At 44.5% G+C, this 22815-nt stretch overlaps 1 protein-coding gene and 1 non-coding gene across 2 annotated transcripts in view; one reads left to right on the plus strand and one right to left on the minus strand.

Moving 5' to 3' along the window:
* The window catches only part of LOC118940024, a 1007326-nt gene that overhangs the window by 503999 nt on the left and 480512 nt on the right, over window positions 1-22815 (plus strand). The window lies entirely within an intron of this gene.
* LOC118940568 lies at window positions 1906-2012 on the minus strand. The gene has a single exon (XR_005037156.1). It is a non-coding gene; the product is annotated as a U6 spliceosomal RNA (small nuclear RNA).

Genomic DNA, 22815 nt, shown 5'->3' on the forward strand with positions numbered 1-22815 from the left:
AGAGACAAAGGGAGGGAAAGAAAAAGGGGAGTGGGTGAGAAAAAGGGAGAATGATGAGAGAAAAGGGAGAGGAGAAAGAGATAAAGAGGGAGAGAAAGTGTGACAGAGAAAGAGAGAGAAGGGGGATGTCATTGGATTGGCTGACTGTTTATTTTATTTTTTATTTCACCTTTATTTAACCAGGGAGGCTAGTTGAGAACAAGTTCTCATTTACAACTGCGACCTGGCCAAGATAAAGCATAGCAGTGTGAACAGACAACAACACAGAGTTACACAGAGTAAACCAATAAACAAGTCAATAACACAGTAGAAAAAAAGAGTCTATATACATTGTGTGCAAAAGGCATGAGGAGGTAGGCGAATAATTACAATTTTGCTAATTAACACTGGAGTGATAAATGATCTAGATGGTCATGTGCAGGTAGAGATACTGGTGTGCAAAAGAGCAGAAAAGTAAATAAATAAAAACAGTATTGGGATGATGTAGGTAAATTGGGTGGGCTATTTACCAATGGACTATGTACAGCTGCAGCGATCGGTTAGCTGCTCAGATAGCAGATGTTTAAAGTTGGTGAGGGAGATAAAAGTCTCCAACTTCAGCGATTTTTGCAATTCGTTCCAGTCACAGGCAGCAGAGAACTGGAAGGAAAGGCGGCCAAATGAGGTGTTGGCTTTAGGGATGATCAGTGCGATACACCTGCTGGAGCGCGTGCTACGGGTGGGTGTTGCCATCGTGACCAGTGAACTGAGATAAGGCGGAGCTTTACCTAGCATGGACTTGTAGATGACCTGGAGCCAGTGGGTCTGGCGACTAATATGTAGCGAGGGCCAGCCGACTAGAGCATACAAGTCGCAGTGGTGGGTGGTATAAGGTGCTTTAGTAACAAAACGGATGGCACTGTGATAAACTGCATCCAGTTTGCTGAGTAGAGTATTGGAAGCTATTTTGTAGATGACATCGCCGAAGTCAAGGATCGGTAGGATAGTCAGTTTTACTAGGGTAAGTTTGGCGGCGTGAGTGAAGGAGGCTTTGTTGCGGAATAGAAAGCCGACTCTAGATTTGATTTTAGATTAGAGATGTTTGATATGAGTCTGGAAGGAGAGTTTACAGTCTAGCCAGACACCTAGGTACTTATAGATGTCCACATATTCTAGGTCGGAACCATCCAGGGTGGTGATGCTAGTCGGGCGTGCGGGTGCAGGCAGCGAACGGTTGAAAAGCATGCATTTGGTTTTACTAGCGTTTAAGAGCAGTTGGAGGCCACGGAAGGAGTGTTGTATGGCATTGAAGCTCGTTTGGAGGTTAGATAGCACAGTGTCCAAGGAAGGGCCAGAAGTATACAGAATGGTGTCGTTTGCGTAGAGGTGGATTAGGGAATCGCCCGCAGCAAGAGCAACATCATTGATATATACAGAGAAAAGAGTCGGCCCGAGAATTGAACCCTGTGGCACCCCCATAGAGACTGCCAGAGGACCGGACAACATGCCCTCCGATTTGACACAAATCTGGTTAGCTTCTGGAGGTTCTTGAATGTGTTCTAAAATTAAAAATAATAGCGATACCGTATCACATTGGGTGAGGCAGGTTACCGGAAGGTATAATCGAATTAAAAATCAAAAAGAGATCGAAAATAAAATTTAAATATATATACAAAAAATACGAAAAATACAAAAGTACACGAGACACGAACAAAACACGTCTTCACTGCTACGCCATCTTGGGAAATTATCACTGTTAGCGCTATTGCATCCATTGGTGATATCACTATGTGGCCACCAGATGGAGGTATTGGAACAACATTAACATGAAGTCACTGCCATTATGGCACCATTTCCAATGGGATTTAAAACATTTTCTTATGGGTAATACTAGGAGGAAGATGGATGTATAGGGGTAAAAGGGGTAAAAATAAGGAACGCTTCACGAATTTGCGTGTCATCCTTGCGCAGGGGCCATGCTAATCTTCTCTGTATCGTTCCAATTTTAGTATATGTGCTGCCGAAGCGAGCACAATACAGACATAGGAGAGGCCCTCATATATAGAGCACAACCCCCCTGACGTTTCGGATCATGGTTGGGGTCAAACAGACCTTCAGAGGCTCAAAAACCACCCATAGAAGGTTCCCACAGGATATTGTATAGACATGAAACTGGTAGGGATAATAATGGCTACCTTGTGTGTTGTAATGTTCTAGCCTCTGCCTCAGAGTTGCAACGTATGCTGGGTGATATGCGAGTACACTGTCCCGTCTAGGACGTTGATAGGGTAGAACATAATGACGTAACAAAAGCACTCGCACAAAACCCCACCCACTCACTGAAACCCGACACGCTCTGGGGCTGCATTCACTAAAGGTCCTCATGCATAGACGTAGCAGGAAATGTGGGGCTTTTAAAATCGTGTACCTTGCGTGAAAATGTGATAATTGGTAAGAAAGAAAGTGATCAGTGATCAATTGTAAAAACTGCTGTTTTGTGACATTTTGACTTTAGTTATAGATGTAGAGACATTTAATTGATTATTATAAGGAATGATTCTAGACTAAAATGTAGTGTAATAAGCTTTTGGACTCCTCCCCCTGCTGTTGTAGTTGCTCTTCCCCTGGTCTTTGTTCCCCACCCTTCCCCCGCTCTATGTTCGCCACCCTTCCCCCGCTCTCTGTTCCCCACCCTTCCCCCGCTCTCTGCAACATGGCCCGGCCAAAGATACTTAAAACCAACTCCCCATTTAGTAGCGAGAGAAGCAGAATAGAGCAACACAGAAGAGTAGTAGAGACAGAGAGAGGAGAGAGAATAGAGCAACACAGAAGAGTAGTAGAGACAGAGAGAGGAGAGAGAACTAGAGAAACAAGGAAATGATAAAGAGAACGACAGAGAACTAGAGATTCATATGTGGCCTGGCTGTGGTTGGAAGGTGACTGTTTCAACGTTCATGTTGACACATTGCCAGTGTGGTTCAATAAGAGTTTTTAAAACTGGTGGTGGGGGGAGAAAGAGACAGAAGGGGGAGAGGGAGAATGAGAAAAGAGGAGGGAGAGAAAATGGGGAGACAAAAAGAGAAAGAAAGGGAGAGTGAGAGACAAAGGGAGGGAAAGAAAAAGGGGAGTGGGTGAGAAAAAGGGGGAGAATGATGAGAGAAAAGGGAGAGGAGAAAGAGATAAAGAGGGAGAGAAAGTGTGACAGAGAAAGAGAGAGAAGGGGGATGTCATTGGATTGGCTGACTGTTTATTTTATTTTTTATTTCACCTTTATTTAACCAGGGAGGCTAGTTGAGAACAAGTTCTCATTTACAACTGCGACCTGGCCAAGATAAAGCATAGCAGTGTGAACAGACAACAACACAGAGTTACACAGAGTAAACCAATAAACAAGTCAATAACACAGTAGAAAAAAAGAGTCTATATACATTGTGTGCAAAAGGCATGAGGAGGTAGGCGAATAATTACAATTTTGCTAATTAACACTGGAGTGATAAATGATCTAGATGGTCATGTGCAGGTAGAGATACTGGTGTGCAAAAGAGCAGAAAAGTAAATAAATAAAAACAGTATTGGGATGATGTAGGTAAATTGGGTGGGCTATTTACCAATGGACTATGTACAGCTGCAGCGATCGGTTAGCTGCTCAGATAGCAGATGTTTAAAGTTGGTGAGGGAGATAAAAGTCTCCAACTTCAGCGATTTTTGCAATTCGTTCCAGTCACAGGCAGCAGAGAACTGGAAGGAAAGGCGGCCAAATGAGGTGTTGGCTTTAGGGATGATCAGTGCGATACACCTGCTGGAGCGCGTGCTACGGGTGGGTGTTGCCATCGTGACCAGTGAACTGAGATAAGGCGGAGCTTTACCTAGCGTGGACTTGTAGATGACCTGGAGCCAGTGGGTCTGGCGACTAATATGTAGCGAGGGCCAGCCGACTAGAGCATACAAGTTGCAGTGGTGGGTGGTATAAGGTGCTTTAGTAACAAAACGGATGGCACTGTGATAAACTGCATCCAGTTTGCTGAGTAGAGTATTGGAAGCTATTTTGTAGATGACATCGCCGAAGTCAAGGATCGGTAGGATAGTCAGTTTTACTAGGGTAAGTTTGGCGGCGTGAGTGAAGGAGGCTTTGTTGCGGAATAGAAAGCCGACTCTAGATTTGATTTTAGATTAGAGATGTTTGATATGAGTCTGGAAGGAGAGTTTACAGTCTAGCCAGACACCTAGGTACTTATAGATGTCCACATATTCTAGGTCGGAACCATCCAGGGTGGTGATGCTAGTCGGGCGTGCGGGTGCAGGCAGCGAACGGTTGAAAAGCATGCATTTGGTTTTACTAGCGTTTAAGAGCAGTTGGGTTGGGGTCAAACAGACCTTCAGAGGCTCAAAAACCACCCATAGAAGGTTCCCACAGGATATTGTATAGACATGAAACTGGTAGGGATAATAATGGCTACCTTGTGTGTTGTAATGTTCTAGCCTCTGCCTCAGAGTTGCAACGTATGCTGGGTGATATGCGAGTACACTGTCCCGTCTAGAGCATACAAGTCGCAGTGGTGGGTGGTATAAGGTGCTTTAGTAACAAAACGGATGGCACTGTGATAAACTGCATCCAGTTTGCTGAGTAGAGTATTGGAAGCTATTTTGTAGATGACATCGCCGAAGTCAAGGATCGGTAGGATAGTCAGTTTTACTAGGGTAAGTTTGGCGGCGTGAGTGAAGGAGGCTTTGTTGCGGAATAGAAAGCCGACTCTAGATTTGATTTTAGATTAGAGATGTTTGATATGAGTCTGGAAGGAGAGTTTACAGTCTAGCCAGACACCTAGGTACTTATAGATGTCCACATATTCTAGGTCGGAACCATCCAGGGTGGTGATGCTAGTCGGGCGTGCGGGTGCAGGCAGCGAACGGTTGAAAAGCATGCATTTGGTTTTACTAGCGTTTAAGAGCAGTTGGGTTGGGGTCAAACAGACCTTCAGAGGCTCAAAAACCACCCATAGAAGGTTCCCACAGGATATTGTATAGACATGAAACTGGTAGGGATAATAATGGCTACCTTGTGTGTTGTAATGTTCTAGCCTCTGCCTCAGAGTTGCAACGTATGCTGGGTGATATGCGAGTACACTGTCCCGTCTAGGACGTTGATAGGGTAGAACATAATGACGTAACAAAAGCCCTCGCACAAAACCCCACCCACTCACTGAAACCCGACACGCTCTGGGGCTGCATTCACTAAAGGTCCTCATGCATAGACGTAGCAGGAAATGTGGGGCTTTTAAAATCGTGTACCTTGCGTGAAAATGTGATAATTGGTAAGAAAGAAAGTGATCAGTGATCAATTGTAAAAACTGCTGTTTTGTGACATTTTGACTTTAGTTATAGATGTAGAGACATTTAATTGATTATTATAAGGAATGATTCTAGACTAAAATGTAGTGTAATAAGCTTTTGGACTCCTCCCCCTGCTGTTGTAGTTGCTCTTCCCCTGGTCTTTGTTCCCCACCCTTCCCCCGCTCTATGTTCGCCACCCTTCCCCCGCTCTCTGTTCCCCACCCTTCCCCCGCTCTCTGCAACATGGCCCGGCCAAAGATACTTATAACCAACTCCCCATTTAGTAGCGAGAGAAGCAGAATAGAGCAACACAGAAGAGTAGTAGAGACAGAGAGAGGAGAGAGAATAGAGCAACACAGAAGAGTAGTAGAGAAACAGGGAAATGATAAAGAGAACGACAGAGAACTAGAGATTCATATGTGGCCTGGCTGTGGTTGGAAGGTGACTGTTTCAACGTTCATGTTGACACATTGCCAGTGTGGTTCAATAAGAGTTTTTAAAACTGGTGGTGGGGGGAGAAAGAGACAGAAGGGGGAGAGGGAGAATGAGAAAAGAGGAGGGAGAGAAAATGGGGAGACAAAAAGAGAAAGAAAGGGAGAGTGAGAGACAAAGGGAGGGAAAGAAAAAGGGGAGTGGGTGAGAAGAAGGGGGAGAATGATGAGAGAAAAGGGAGAGGAGAAAGAGATAAAGAGGGAGAGAAAGTGTGACAGAGAAAGAGAGAGAAGGGGGATGTCATTGGATTGGCTGACTGTTTATTTTATTTTTTATTTCACCTTTATTTAACCAGGGAGGCTAGTTGAGAACAAGTTCTCATTTACAACTGCGACCTGGCCAAGATAAAGCATAGCAGTGTGAACAGACAACAACACACAGTTACACAGAGTAAACCAATAAACAAGTCAATAACACCATAGAAAAAAATAGTCTATATACATTGTGTGCAAAAGGCATGAGGAGGTAGGCGAATAATTACAATTTTGCTAATTAACACTGGAGTGATAAATGATCTAGATGGTCATGTGCAGGTAGAGATACTGGTGTGCAAAAGAGCAGAAAAGTAAATAAATAAAAACAGTATTGGGATGATGTAGGTAAATTGGGTGGGCTATTTACCAATGGACTATGTACAGCTGCAGCGATCGGTTAGCTGCTCAGATAGCAGATGTTTAAAGTTGGTGAGGGAGATAAAAGTCTCCAACTTCAGCGATTTTTGCAATTCGTTCCAGTCACAGGCAGCAGAGAACTGGAAGGAAAGGCGGCCAAATGAGGTGTTGGCTTTAGGGATGATCAGTGCGATACACCTGCTGGAGCGCGTGCTACGGGTGGGTGTTGCCATCGTGACCAGTGAACTGAGATAAGGCGGAGCTTTACCTAGCGTGGACTTGTAGATGACCTGGAGCCAGTGGGTCTGGCGACTAATATGTAGCGAGGGCCAGCCGACTAGAGCATACAAGTCGCAGTGGTGGGTGGTATAAGGTGCTTTAGTAACAAAACGGATGGCACTGTGATAAACTGCATCCAGTTTGCTGAGTAGAGTATTGGAAGCTATTTTGTAGATGACATCGCCGAAGTCAAGGATCGGTAGGATAGTCAGTTTTACTAGGGTAAGTTTGGCGGCGTGAGTGAAGGAGGCTTTGTTGCGGAATAGAAAGCCGACTCTAGATTTGATTTTAGATTAGAGATGTTTGATATGAGTCTGGAAGGAGAGTTTACAGTCTAGCCAGACACCTAGGTACTTATAGATGTCCACATATTCTAGGTCGGAACCATCCAGGGTGGTGATGCTAGTCGGGCGTGCGGGTGCAGGCAGCGAACGGTTGAAAAGCATGCATTTGGTTTTACTAGCGTTTAAGAGCAGTTGGAGGCCACGGAAGGAGTGTTGTATGGCATTGAAGCTCGTTTGGAGGTTAGATAGCACAGTGTCCAAGGAAGGGCCAGAAGTATACAGAATGGTGTCGTTTGCGTAGAGGTGGATTAGGGAATCGCCCGCAGCAAGAGCAACATCATTGATATATACAGAGAAAAGAGTCGGCCCGAGAATTGAACCCTGTGGCACCCCCATAGAGACTGCCAGAGGACCGGACAACATGCCCTCCGATTTGACACAAATCTGGTTAGCTTCTGGAGGTTCTTGAATGTGTTCTAAAATTAAAAATAATAGCGATACCGTATCACATTGGGTGAGGCAGGTTACCGGAAGGTATAATCGAATTAAAAATCAAAAAGAGATCGAAAATAAAATTTAAATATATATACAAAAAATACGAAAAATACAAAAGTACACGAGACACGAACAAAACACGTCTTCACTGCTACGCCATCTTGGGAAATTATCACTGTTAGCGCTATTGCATCCATTGGTGATATCACTATGTGGCCACCAGATGGAGGTATTGGAACAACATTAACATGAAGTCACTGCCATTATGGCACCATTTCCAATGGGATTTAAAACATTTTCTTATGGGTAATACTAGGAGGAAGATGGATGTATAGGGGTAAAAGGGGTAAAAATAAGGAACGCTTCACGAATTTGCGTGTCATCCTTGGGCAATTTGCTCATTTTTCTGTTCCAAATGTTCCAAATACCCATATTGTACCATTAGTCCTCTCCTCCAATCAGATGCTTCAGTTTGTTTCAAATTGGAGAAAGAGAGCAAAAATACACCAATGAAGAGCCTAGCTTGTTCCAAAAGTTTTTAAGCCAATCATCTTCCTCTGAAATGTTCCTAACGTCACTTCATCACAAAATCTTTTTCTGTCGGCCATTGATGCTACTCGGTGAGTATCTGAGGTAATTTTGCTTAATTTGCAACGAATTTAAAGTCAACAACTATAAATGTGATGAAATATGACAATAACACGTCTAGTCAACCGAATTGTTTGACTACAGGGGCTTCCCAAACGGTGTAATTTAACAACTTTCGTAGATCGCTAGCTACTGTAGCCTGCTGCTGCACAGGCAAGTTAGCGTTGGCTATACATTATTTTTCTGTCAGCCATTGATGCCACTCGGTGAGTATATGAGGTAATTGTGCTTAATTTGCAACGAATGATGACTAAATGTGATGAAATATGACAATAACACGTCTAGCCAACCGACTTGTTTGACTACAGGGGCTACCCAAATTGTGTAATTTAACAACGTTCGTAAATCGCTAGCTACTGTAGGTGGACAAAACTCAAAGTTTATTTGACCACTGACAATCCTGTAAAACCTTAGCTAACATCTATATCAACTAAAAGTTGGAATTCTATACTATCTAATTGTATATTTTCTTTAGTTTTTTGATGGCATGCATTTGAAGTGTATGTAGTTGAATGAATTGTATTGATGGACATTGGGGGCAAACGTGTCTTTCTATGTAAACTGAATTTAACTGCAAATGAAATAATAATCATCCTACCCATAACCCCCAAACCCCCCACTGCTGTCCTCCTCCTAGCAGACCTATCAAGCAAACGTAAGTTCCTTTATATGAATCTAATACATACGGTTATGCTGTTCCTTGTCACTGCACTCATCAGTCATGATAATAGTATTTTTCTTGCCTCCTAAGATGGAAAATCCAAGGTTCCGTTTCTCGCCCTCACAGGAGTTGGTCCTCAAGGCCACACACCCCAGGCAGTATGCAGGGGGCAAGACAACTGTGTCCAATTTGGCCTAGTGTTTAATATCTTAACAATGTGGAGTAATTATAGTTGATGAATTTACCTCAGCACTTTCTGAGGAGGGCCTTGGAGGCAGGAAGGACTGCCAGGAGGGCAAGGCCCTTGTCGGCATCGGGAAGTACAAGTGGGACTCACTACAGGACCTGTATGAGGCTACGGGTGCGGACAGGATAAAGTAAGGGGCACGCATCTCTTGTGTTTTCTATGTTCATCTCAGTGTGTTTTATGCAACATTTTACATCTGAAACGTTCCCTCTGCTGTGTCTCACACAGATATATGTCAGGAGCTTGAGGGCGCAGACACCCCATTATCCTGGGAGTGCAATGGCCGCCTTGATTGGCTACATTCAGCGCATAGACCAGGAGGGGGTAGCTGCTGTGGCCAGGCCCGCCCCAGCCAGCACCACCCCTGCCAACACCATCCGGCCCAAGAGTGCGGCTACGTAAGTGTAGGGACCTGACCCTGATTGATACATGTTATTTGAACGAACGCATTCATTTTGGGGGTAATTGCTTTTCTTTTAATGAACTTAAGTTGTATTGATATTTTATTGTTTGGATTGTTTATTTTTGTAAGATAAACAAAATGTATGGACTAGAAAAAAATTAAATCACCTTTGGGGAACTGCCTGTTCAGAACTGGAAGCCACCATGGACATGTCAGGTGTGGAGGTGGGTCCTTGTATTTCCCAGCATTATTTGTTTTTTGTGTGTGTTACAACTCTGTAAACTGTGTGTTTGACTAATAAAATGACATATTTACTTGTCTTTTTGTTTGTTGAACTTTAAAAGAAGAGTGTATGACAATGAATCAAAATTAATTTAAGGGAGAAAAAGTGCTTGCATTAAATTATTTATTTCACAGGGAATGTCATGTGTGAAACAACCCATCCTACTGTACAAGTTAAGATGATTTTAAAATAACTAAATGTACAAGAGATTAACAATGAATGTCGTACATTTTTTTTTACAAAGAACATACGTACAAAAACAACTTTACAATGTACACACGAGTCAGAGTTTACTGGCCTTGGCTAGCACCATGCTGGGTCCTCATGAGTGCCAGTCACTCCTCCACAGTTTGGCCACCAGAGGTAGCGGCACAGAATCTCACAGAACCATACATACTGTGTCCAAACTCAGAAGTTTTAGGCTTGCCACATTTAGAGCACTTATAGCCTTCGTATGGCTTGTGCGCTCTGACTTTAATGCCAGACTCCAGCTTCTTCCTCCTCCTCCTCCATTCGGTGGTCCTGGAAACCTTGGGTCCACCAGCAGGAGGGGGAAGAGGAGTGGAGGTCGAAGGCAGGTCTTGGAAGACTGGCGTTATAGGGAGGGAGGTGGAAGACAGACTGGGTGGCTGACTAGTGGCCAGGAGGACCACGTGCTGGTATCCACTAACCCCATCAGGTCCTATGTACTCCTGGAAATAGAAGAGTCATGGGGAAGGGATGGATTAATAGTCACATTAATAGTTATGAATGGAAAGAAACTTGAGTGAGCTGTTTAGGACGTGGATAGGCACTTACATCATCCTCTGGGTCCTGACTGGCAGCTGGTGCAGTGTCATCAGGGGGTGTGACGACAGGTACCTGGGATGGGTTGAGTGGGCGGTGGAGTGGCCTTCCTGAGTGGAGGGACTGGTGGGAGACGGTCATCGAGGTCGGGCAAGGACATGGTTGGGTCATCCTCCTCTCCTCCCTCAAATAGATCAGGTGTCCCGTCTGGGACATCTGGGTCCTTACCGAGGTTGGACTCGGCTCATTGATGGCGTGCTGGGCTACACCATCATAGCAGTGCAGGGTCTGAGAAAAAGGGGAGGAGAGAAATATGAGAGGGGAAAAGTGGCAGGAAATAGGGGGATAATGGGGAAAAATATGGGGGAGGGAAAAATTAGGAGAGGGGAATATAAGGAGGGAAATAGGGGAAGGGTAATGGGGAGGGAAATTAAGGGAGGGGAAACGTGGCAGAAAATAGGGGAAGGAAAGGGAAATATAGGGGAAGTGGAAAATAGTGGGGAAAATATAGGGAGGGGGGAGGGAGATATGGGAGGGGGAAAATAGGGGTAGGGAAGTGAAATATGGGAGAGGAAAATAGTGGGGGAAATATAGGGAGGGGGGAAATAGGGGAAGGAAAGGGAAATAATGGAGGGGAAAATAGGGGAGGGACAGAAAGTAGAGGTGGGGGAAAATAAGGAAAAAATAGACGAGGGGGAAAGTGGTGGAAAATAGGGGAGGGGAGTGAAATAGGGGAGGGGCGGGGCATAAGTGAGGGGAAAATAGGGGAGGGGTAAATAGTGGGAAAAATATAGGGGAGGGGAAATAAGGGTAGGGAAGTGAAATATAGGGGAGGGAAAGGGAAATATGGGAGGGGGAAATAGTGGGAATGGGGAGGGAATTATAGGAGGGGAGAATAGGGGAGGTGAGGGGACAATAGGGGAGGTAGAAGGAGAATAGGGGGAGGGAAATTAAATATGGGAGCCGAAAATAGTGGGGAAAATATAGGTGAGAGGGAGGGAATATGCGAGGGGAGAAAAGGGGGAGGGAAGTATAAAGAGGGAAATAGGGGAGGTGAAAATGGGAGGGGAAGATAGTGGGAAAAATATAGGGGATGGGGAGGGGAGAATAGGGATATAATAGTAAAAAATGTTAGACCTGGTGCTCAAAGCACATGGCTACTTAATATGCATTGTTGACACATGCCTGCCAACTCCTCCTCTCACCCAGCAAAACCCCCCATTTCCCCTCCTCCTTCGACAGAGAAGAATGGGCAATATCCTTGGGCAATTTGCTCATTTTTCTGTTCCAAATGTTCCAAATACCCATATTGTACCATTAGTCCTCTCCTCCAATCAGATGCTTCAGTTTGTTTCAAATTGGAGAAAGAGAGCAAAAATACACCAATGAAGAGCCTAGCTTGTTCCAAAAGTTTTTAAGCCAATCATCTTCCTCTGAAATGTTCCTAACGTCACTTCATCACAAAATCTTTTTCTGTCGGCCATTGATGCTACTCGGTGAGTATCTGAGGTAATTTTGCTTAATTTGCAACGAATTTAAAGTCAACAACTATAAATGTGATGAAATATGACAATAACACGTCTAGTCAACCGAATTGTTTGACTACAGGGGCTTCCCAAACGGTGTAATTTAACAACTTTCGTAGATCGCTAGCTACTGTAGCCTGCTGCTGCACAGGCAAGTTAGCGTTGGCTATACATTATTTTTCTGTCAGCCATTGATGCCACTCGGTGAGTATATGAGGTAATTGTGCTTAATTTGCAACGAATGATGACTAAATGTGATGAAATATGACAATAACACGTCTAGCCAACCGACTTGTTTGACTACAGGGGCTACCCAAATTGTGTAATTTAACAACGTTCGTAAATCGCTAGCTACTGTAGGTGGACAAAACTCAAAGTTTATTTGACCACTGACAATCCTGTAAAACCTTAGCTAACATCTATATCAACTAAAATTTGGAATTCTATACTATTTAATTGTATATTTTCTTTAGTTTTTTGATGGCATGCATTTGAAGTGTATGTAGTTGAATGAATTGTATTGATGGACATTGGGGGCAAACGTGTCTTTCTATGTAAACTGAATTTAACTGCAAATGAAATAATAATCATCCTACCCATAACCCCCAAACCCCCCACTGCTGTCCTCCTCCTAGCAGACCTATCAAGCAAACGTAAGTTCCTTTATATGAATCTAATACATACGGTTATGCTGTTCCTTGTCACTGCACTCATCAGTCATGATAATAGTATTTTTCTTGCCTCCTAAGATGGAAAAATCCAAGGTTCCATTTCTCGCCCTCACAGGAGTTGGTCCTCAAGGCCACACCCCAGGCAGTATGCAGGAGACAAGACAACTGTGTCCAATTTGGCCTAGTGTTTAATATCTTAACAATGTGGAGTAATTATAGTTGATGAATTTACCTCAGCACTTTCTGAGGAGGGCCTTGGAGGCAGGAAGGACTGCCAGGAGGGCAAGGCCCTTGTCGGCATCGGGAAGTACAAGTGGGACTCACTACAGGACCTGTATGAGGCTACGGGTGCGGACAGGATAAAGTAAGGGGCACGCATCTCTTGTGTTTTCTATGTTCATCTCAGTGTGTTTTATGCAACATTTTACATCTGAAACGTTCCCTCTGCTGTGTCTCACACAGATATATGTCAGGAGCTTGAGGGCGCAGACACCCCATTATCCTGGGAGTGCAATGGCCGCCTTGATTGGCTACATTCAGCGCATAGACCAGGAGGGGGTAGCTGCTGTGGCCAGGCCCGCCCCAGCCAGCACCACCCCTGCCAACACCATCCGGCCCAAGAGTGCGGCTACGTAAGTGTAGGGACCTGACCCTGATTGATACATGTTATTTGAACGAACGCATTCATTTTGGGGGTAATTGCTTTTCTTTTAATGAACTTAAGTTGTATTGATATTTTATTGTTTGGATTGTTTATTTTTGTAAGATAAACAAAATGTATGGACTAGAAAAAAATAAAATCACCTTTGGGGAACTGCCTGTTCAGAACTGGAAGCCACCATGGACATGTCAGGTGTGGAGGTGGGTCCTTGTATTTCCCAGCATTATTTGTTTTTTGTGTGTGTTACAACTCTGTAAACCGTGTGTTTGACTAATAAAATGACATATTTACTTGTCTTTTTGTTTGTTGAACTTTAAAAGAAGAGTGTATGACAATGAATCAAAATTAATTTAAGGGAGAAAAAGTGCTTGCATTAAATTATTTATTTCACAGGGAATGTCATGTGTGAAACAACCCATCCTACTGTACAAGTTAAGTTGATTTTAAAATAACTAAATGTACAAGAGATTAACAATGAATGTCGTACATTTTTTTTTACAAAGAACATACGTACAAAAACAACTTTACAATGTACACACGAGTCAGAGTTTACTGGCCTTGGCTAGCACCATGCTGGGTCCTCATGAGTGCCAGTCACTCCTCCACAGTTTGGCCACCAGAGGTAGCGGCACAGAATCTCACAGAACCATACATACTGTGTCCAAACTCAGAAGTTTTAGGCTTGCCACATTTAGAGCACTTATAGCCTTCGTATGGCTTGTGCGCTCTGACTTTAATGCCAGACTCCAGCTTCTTCCTCCTCCATTCGGTGGTCCTGGAAACCTTGGGTCCACCAGCAGGAGGGGGAAGAGGAGTGGAGGTCGAAGGCAGGTCTTGGAAGACTGGTGTTATAGGGAGGGAGGTGGAAGACAGACTGGGTGGCTGACTAGTGGCCAGGAGGACCACGTGCTGGTATCCACTAACCCCATCAGGTCCTATGTACTCCTGGAAATAGAAGAGTCATGGGGAAGGGATGGATTAATAGTTATGGATTAATAGTTATGAATGGAAAGAAACTTGAGTGAGCTGTTTAGGACGTGGATAGGCACTTACATCATCCTCTGGGTCCTGACTGGCAGCTGGTGCAGTGTCATCAGGGGGTGTGACGACAGGTACCTGGGATGGGTTGAGTGGGCGGTGGAGTGGCCTTCCTGAGTGGAGGGACTGGTGGGAGACGGTCATCGAGGTCGGGCAAGGACATGGTTGGGTCATCCTCCTCTCCTCCCTCAAATAGATCAGGTGTCCCGTCTGGGACATCTGGGTCCTTACCGAGGTTGGACTCGGCTCATTGATGGCGTGCTGGGCTACACCATCATAGCAGTGCAGGGTCTGAGAAAAAGGGGAGGAGAGAAATATGAGAGGGGAAAAGTGGCAGGAAATAGGGGGATAATGGGGAAAAATATGGGGGAGGGAAAAATTAGGAGAGGGGAATATAAGGAGGGAAATAGGGGAAGGGTAATGGGGAGGGAAATTAAGGGAGGGGAAACGTGGCAGAAAATAGGGGAAGGAAAGGGAAATATAGGGGAAGTGGAAAATAGTGGGGAAAATATAGGGAGGGGGGAGGGAGATATGGGAGGGGGAAAATAGGGGTAGGGAAGTGAAATATGGGAGAGGAAAATAGTGGGGGAAATATAGGGAGGGGGGAAATAGGGGAAGGAAAGGGAAATAATGGAGGGGAAAATAGGGGAGGGACAGAAAGTAGAGGTGGGGGAAAATAAGGAAAAAATAGACGAGGGGGAAAGTGGTGGAAAATAGGGGAGGGGAGTGAAATAGGGGAGGGGGCGGGGCATAAGTGAGGGGAAAATAGGGGAGGGGTAAATAGTGGGAAAAATATAGGGGAGGGGAAATAAGGGTAGGGAAGTGAAATATAGGGGAGGGAAAGGGAAATATGGGAGGGGAAAAATATAGGGGGAATGGGGAGGGGAGAATAGGGGAGGTGAGGGGACAATAGGGGAGGTAGAAGGAGAATAGGGGGAGGGAAATTAAATATGGGAGCCGAAAATAGTGGGGAAAATATAGGTGAGAGGGAGGGAAATATGCGAGGGGAGAAAAGGGGGAGGGAAGTATAAAGAGGGAAATAGGGGAGGTGAAAATGGGAGGGGAAGATAGTGGGAAAAATATAGGGGATGGGGAGGGAATTATAGGAGGGGAGAATAGGGATATAATAGTAAAAAATGTTAGACCTGGTGCTCAAAGCACATGGCTACTTAATATGCATTGTTGACACATGCCTGCCAACTCCTCCTCTCACCCAGCAAAACCCCCCATTTCCCCTCCTTCGACAGAGAAGAATGGGCAATATCCTTGGGCAATTTGCTCATTTTTCTGTTCCAAATGTTCCAAATACCCATATTGTACCATTAGTCCTCTCCTCCAATCAGATGCTTCAGTTTGTTTCAAATTGGAGAAAGAGAGCAAAAATACACCAATGAAGAGCCTAGCTTGTTCCAAAAGTTTTTAAGCCAATCATCTTCCTCTGAAATGTTCCTAACGTCACTTCATCACAAAATCTTTTTCTGTCGGCCATTGATGCTACTCGGTGAGTATCTGAGGTAATTTTGCTTAATTTGCAACGAATTTAAAGTCAACAACTATAAATGTGATGAAATATGACAATAACACGTCTAGTCAACCGAATTGTTTGACTACAGGGGCTTCCCAAACGGTGTAATTTAACAACTTTCGTAGATCGCTAGCTACTGTAGCCTGCTGCTGCACAGGCAAGTTAGCGTTGGCTATACATTATTTTTCTGTCAGCCATTGATGCCACTCGGTGAGTATATGAGGTAATTGTGCTTAATTTGCAACGAATGATGACTAAATGTGATGAAATATGACAATAACACGTCTAGCCAACCGACTTGTTTGACTACAGGGGCTACCCAAATTGTGTAATTTAACAACGTTCGTAAATCGCTAGCTACTGTAGGTGGACAAAACTCAAAGTTTATTTGACCACTGACAATCCTGTAAAACCTTAGCTAACATCTATATCAACTAAAATTTGGAATTCTATACTATTTAATTGTATATTTTCTTTAGTTTTTTGATGGCATGCATTTGAAGTGTATGTAGTTGAATGAATTGTATTGATGGACATTGGGGGCAAACGTGTCTTTCTATGTAAACTGAATTTAACTGCAAATGAAATAATAATCATCCTACCCATAACCCCCAAACCCCCCACTGCTGTCCTCCTCCTAGCAGACCTATCAAGCAAACGTAAGTTCCTTTATATGAATCTAATACATACGGTTATGCTGTTCCTTGTCACTGCACTCATCAGTCATGATAATAGTATTTTTCTTGCCTCCTAAGATGGAAAATCCAAGGTTCCGTTTCTCGCCCTCACAGGAGTTGGTCCTCAAGGCCACACACCCCAGGCAGTATGCAGGAGGCAAGACAACTGTGTCCAATTTGGCCTAGTGTTTAATATCTTAACAATGTGGAGTAATTATAGTTGATGAATTTACCTCAGCACTTTCTGAGGAGGGCCTTGGAGGCAGGAAGGACTGCCAGGAGGGCAAGGCCCTTGTCGGCATCGGGAAGTACAAGTGGGACTCACTACAGGACCTGTATGAGGCTACGGGTGCGGACAGGATAAAGTAAGGGGCACGCATCTCTTGTGTTTTCTATGTTCATCTCAGTGTGTTTTATGCAACATTTTACATCTGAAACGTTCCCTCTGCTGTGTCTCACACAGATATATGTCAGGAGCTTGAGGGCGCAGACACCCCATTATCCTGGGAGTGCAATGGCCGCCTTGATTGGCTACATTCAGCGCATAGACCAGGAGGGGGTAGCTGCTGTGGCCAGGCCCGCCCCAGCCAGCACCACCCCTGCCAACACCATCCGGCCCAAGAGTGCGGCTACGTAAGTGTAGGGACCTGACCCTGATTGATACATGTTATTTGAACGAACGCATTCATTTTGGGGGTAATTGCTTTTCTTTTAATGAACTTAAGTTGTATTGATATTTTATTGTTTGGATTGTTTATTTTTGTAAGATAAACAAAATGTATGGACTAGAAAAAAATAAAATCACCTTTGGGGAACTGCCTGTTCAGAACTGGAAGCCACCATGGACATGTCAGGTGTGGAGGTGGGTCCTTGTATTTCCCAGCATTATTTGTTTTTTGTGTGTGTTACAACTCTGTAAACCGTGTGTTTGACTAATAAAATGACATATTTACTTGTCTTTTTGTTTGTTGAACTTTAAAAGAAGAGTGTATGACAATGAATCAAAATTAATTTAAGGGAGAAAAAGTGCTTGCATTAAATTATTTATTTCACAGGGAATGTCATGTGTGAAACAACCCATCCTACTGTACAAGTTAAGTTGATTTTAAAATAACTAAATGTACAAGAGATTAACAATGAATGTCGTACATTTTTTTTTACAAAGAACATACGTACAAAAACAACTTTACAATGTACACACGAGTCAGAGTTTACTGGCCTTGGCTAGCACCATGCTGGGTCCTCATGAGTGCCAGTCACTCCTCCACAGTTTGGCCACCAGAGGTAGCGGCACAGAATCTCACAGAACCATACATACTGTGTCCAAACTCAGAAGTTTTAGGCTTGCCACATTTAGAGCACTTATAGCCTTCGTATGGCTTGTGCGCTCTGACTTTAATGCCAGACTCCAGCTTCTTCCTCCTCCTCCATTCGGTGGTCCTGGAAACCTTGGGTCCACCAGCAGGAGGGGGAAGAGGAGTGGAGGTCGAAGGCAGGTCTTGGAAGACTGGTGTTATAGGGAGGGAGGTGGAAGACAGACTGGGTGGCTGACTAGTGGCCAGGAGGACCACGTGCTGGTATCCACTAACCCCATCAGGTCCTATGTACTCCTGGAAATAGAAGAGTCATGGGGAAGGGATGGATTAATAGTTATGGATTAATAGTTATGAATGGAAAGAAACTTGAGTGAGCTGTTTAGGACGTGGATAGGCACTTGCATCATCCTCTGGGTCCTGACTGGCAGCTGGTGCAGTGTCATCAGGGGGTGTGACGACAGGTACCTGGGATGGGTTGAGTGGCCTTCCTGAGTGGAGGGACTGGTGGGAGACGGTCATCGAGGTCGGGCAAGGACATGGTTGGGTCATCCTCCTCTCCTCCCTCAAATAGATCAGGTGTCCCGTCTGGGACATCTGGGTCCTTACCGAGGTTGGACTCGGCTCATTGATGGCGTGCTGGGCTACACCATCATAGCAGTGCAGGGTCTGAGAAAAAGGGGAGGAGAGAAATATGAGAGGGGAAAAGTGGCAGGAAATAGGGGGATAATGGGGAAAAATATGGGGGAGGGAAAAATTAGGAGAGGGGAATATAAGGAGGGAAATAGGGGAAGAGTAATGGGGAGGGAAATTAAGGGAGGGGAAACGTGGCAGAAAATAGGGGAAGGAAAGGGAAATATAGGGGAAGTGGAAAATAGTGGGGAAAATATAGGGAGGGGGGAGGGAGATATGGGAGGGGGAAAATAGGGGTAGGGAAGTGAAATATGGGAGAGGAAAATAGTGGGGGAAATATAGGGAGGGGGGAAATAGGGGAAGGAAAGGGAAATAATGGAGGGGAAAATAGGGGAGGGACAGAAAGTAGAGGTGGGGGAAAATAAGGAAAAAATAGACGAGGGGGAAAGTGGTGGAAAATAGGGGAGGGGAGTGAAATAGGGGAGGGGGCGGGGCATAAGTGAGGGGAAAATAGGGGAGGGGTAAATAGTGGGAAAAATATAGGGGAGGGGAAATAAGGGTAGGGAAGTGAAATATAGGGGAGGGAAAGGGAAATATGGGAGGGGAAAAATATAGGGGGAATGGGGAGGGGAGAATAGGGGAGGTGAGGGGACAATAGGGGAGGTAGAAGGAGAATAGGGGGAGGGAAATTAAATATGGGAGCCGAAAATAGTGGGGAAAATATAGGTGAGAGGGAGGGAAATATGCGAGGGGAGAAAAGGGGGAGGGAAGTATAAAGAGGGAAATAGGGGAGGTGAAAATGGGAGGGGAAGATAGTGGGAAAAATATTGGGGAGGGAATTATAGGAGGGGAGAATAGGGATATAATAGTAAAAAATGTTAGACCTGGTGCTCAAAGCACATGGCTACTTAATATGCATTGTTGACACATGCCTGCCAACTCCTCCTCTCACCCAGCAAAACCCCCCATTTCCCCTCCTCCTTCGACAGAGAAGAATGGGCAATATCCTTGGGCAATTTGCTCATTTTTCTGTTCCAAATGTTCCAAATACCCATATTGTACCATTAGTCCTCTCCTCCAATCAGATGCTTCAGTTTGTTTCAAATTGGAGAAAGAGAGCAAAAATACACCAATGAAGAGCCTAGCTTGTTCCAAAAGTTTTTAAGCCAATCATCTTCCTCTGAAATGTTCCTAACGTCACTTCATCACAAAATCTTTTTCTGTCGGCCATTGATGCTACTCGGTGAGTATCTGAGGTAATTTTGCTTAATTTGCAACGAATTTAAAGTCAACAACTATAAATGTGATGAAATATGACAATAACACGTCTAGTCAACCGAATTGTTTGACTACAGGGGCTTCCCAAACGGTGTAATTTAACAACTTTCGTAGATCGCTAGCTACTGTAGCCTGCTGCTGCACAGGCAAGTTAGCGTTGGCTATACATTATTTTTCTGTCAGCCATTGATGCCACTCGGTGAGTATATGAGGTAATTGTGCTTAATTTGCAACGAATGATGACTAAATGTGATGAAATATGACAATAACACGTCTAGCCAACCGACTTGTTTGACTACAGGGGCTACCCAAATTGTGTAATTTAACAACGTTCGTAAATCGCTAGCTACTGTAGGTGGACAAAACTCAAAGTTTATTTGACCACTGACAATCCTGTAAAACCTTAGCTAACATCTATATCAACTAAAATTTGGAATTCTATACTATTTAATTGTATATTTTCTTTAGTTTTTTGATGGCATGCATTTGAAGTGTATGTAGTTGAATGAATTGTATTGATGGACATTGGGGGCAAACGTGTCTTTCTATGTAAACTGAATTTAACTGCAAATGAAATAATAATCATCCTACCCATAACCCCCAAACCCCCCACTGCTGTCCTCCTCCTAGCAGACCTATCAAGCAAACGTAAGTTCCTTTATATGAATCTAATACATACGGTTATGCTGTTCCTTGTCACTGCACTCATCAGTCATGATAATAGTATTTTTCTTGCCTCCTAAGATGGAAAAATCCAAGGTTCCATTTCTCGCCCTCACAGGAGTTGGTCCTCAAGGCCACACCCCAGGCAGTATGCAGGAGACAAGACAACTGTGTCCAATTTGGCCTAGTGTTTAATATCTTAACAATGTGGAGTAATTATAGTTGATGAATTTACCTCAGCACTTTCTGAGGAGGGCCTTGGAGGCAGGAAGGACTGCCAGGAGGGCAAGGCCCTTGTCGGCATCGGGAAGTACAAGTGGGACTCACTACAGGACCTGTATGAGGCTACGGGTGCGGACAGGATAAAGTAAGGGGCACGCATCTCTTGTGTTTTCTATGTTCATCTCAGTGTGTTTTATGCAACATTTTACATCTGAAACGTTCCCTCTGCTGTGTCTCACACAGATATATGTCAGGAGCTTGAGGGCGCAGACACCCTATTATCCTGGGAGTGCAATGGCCGCCTTGATTGGCTACATTCAGCGCATAGACCAGGAGGGGGTAGCTGCTGTGGCCAGGCCCGCCCCAGCCAGCACCACCCCTGCCAACACCATCCGGCCCAAGAGTGCGGCTACGTAAGTGTAGGGACCTGACCCTGATTGATACATGTTATTTGAACGAACGCATTCATTTTGGGGGTAATTGCTTTTCTTTTAATGAACTTAAGTTGTATTGATATTTTATTGTTTGGATTGTTTATTTTTGTAAGATAAACAAAATGTATGGACTAGAAAAAAATAAAATCACCTTTGGGGAACTGCCTGTTCAGAACTGGAAGCCACCATGGACATGTCAGGTGTGGAGGTGGGTCCTTGTATTTCCCAGCATTATTTGTTTTTTGTGTGTGTTACAACTCTGTAAACCGTGTGTTTGACTAATAAAATGACATATTTACTTGTCTTTTTGTTTGTTGAACTTTAAAAGAAGAGTGTATGACAATGAATCAAAATTAATTTAAGGGAGAAAAAGTGCTTGCATTAAATTATTTATTTCACAGGGAATGTCATGTGTGAAACAACCCATCCTACTGTACAAGTTAAGTTGATTTTAAAATAACTAAATGTACAAGAGATTAACAATGAATGTCGTACATTTTTTTTTTACAAAGAACATACGTACAAAAACAACTTTACAATGTACACACGAGTCAGAGTTTACTGGCCTTGGCTAGCACCATGCTGGGTCCTCATGAGTGCCAGTCACTCCTCCACAGTTTGGCCACCAGAGGTAGTGGCACAGAATCTCACAGAACCATACATACTGTGTCCAAACTCAGAAGTTTTAGGCTTGCCACATTTAGAGCACTTATAGCCTTCGTATGGCTTGTGCGCTCTGACTTTAATGCCAGACTCCAGCTTCTTCCTCCTCCTCCATTCGGTGGTCCTGGAAACCTTGGGTCCACCAGCAGGAGGGGGAAGAGGAGTGGAGGTCGAAGGCAGGTCTTGGAAGACTGGTGTTATAGGGAGGGAGGTGGAAGACAGACTGGGTGGCTGACTAGTGGCCAGGAGGACCACGTGCTGGTATCCACTAACCCCATCAGGTCCTATGTACTCCTGGAAATAGAAGAGTCATGGGGAAGGGATGGATTAATAGTTATGGATTAATAGTTATGAATGGAAAGAAACTTGAGTGAGCTGTTTAGGACGTGGATAGGCACTTACATCATCCTCTGGGTCCTGACTGGCAGCTGGTGCAGTGTCATCAGGGGGTGTGACGACAGGTACCTGGGATGGGTTGAGTGGGCGGTGGAGTGGCCTTCCTGAGTGGAGGGACTGGTGGGAGACGGTCATCGAGGTCGGGCAAGGACATGGTTGGGTCATCCTCCTCTCCTCCCTCAAATAGATCAGGTGTCCCGTCTGGGACATCTGGGTCCTTACCGAGGTTGGACTCGGCTCATTGATGGCGTGCTGGGCTACACCATCATAGCAGTGCAGGGTCTGAGAAAAAGGGGAGGAGAGAAATATGAGAGGGGAAAAGTGGCAGGAAATAGGGGGATAATGGGGAAAAATATGGGGGAGGGAAAAATTAGGAGAGGGGAATATAAGGAGGGAAATAGGGGAAGGGTAATGGGGAGGGAAATTAAGGGAGGGGAAACGTGGCAGAAAATAGGGGAAGGAAAGGGAAATATAGGGGAAGTGGAAAATAGTGGGGAAAATATAGGGAGGGGGGAGGGAGATATGGGAGGGGGAAAATAGGGGTAGGGAAGTGAAATATGGGAGAGGAAAATAGTGGGGGAAATATAGGGAGGGGGGAAATAGGGGAAGGAAAGGG

This window comes from Oncorhynchus mykiss, chromosome 17 (genome assembly GCF_013265735.2).
Source record: "Oncorhynchus mykiss isolate Arlee chromosome 17, USDA_OmykA_1.1, whole genome shotgun sequence".
Lineage (NCBI taxonomy): Eukaryota > Metazoa > Chordata > Actinopteri > Salmoniformes > Salmonidae > Oncorhynchus > Oncorhynchus mykiss.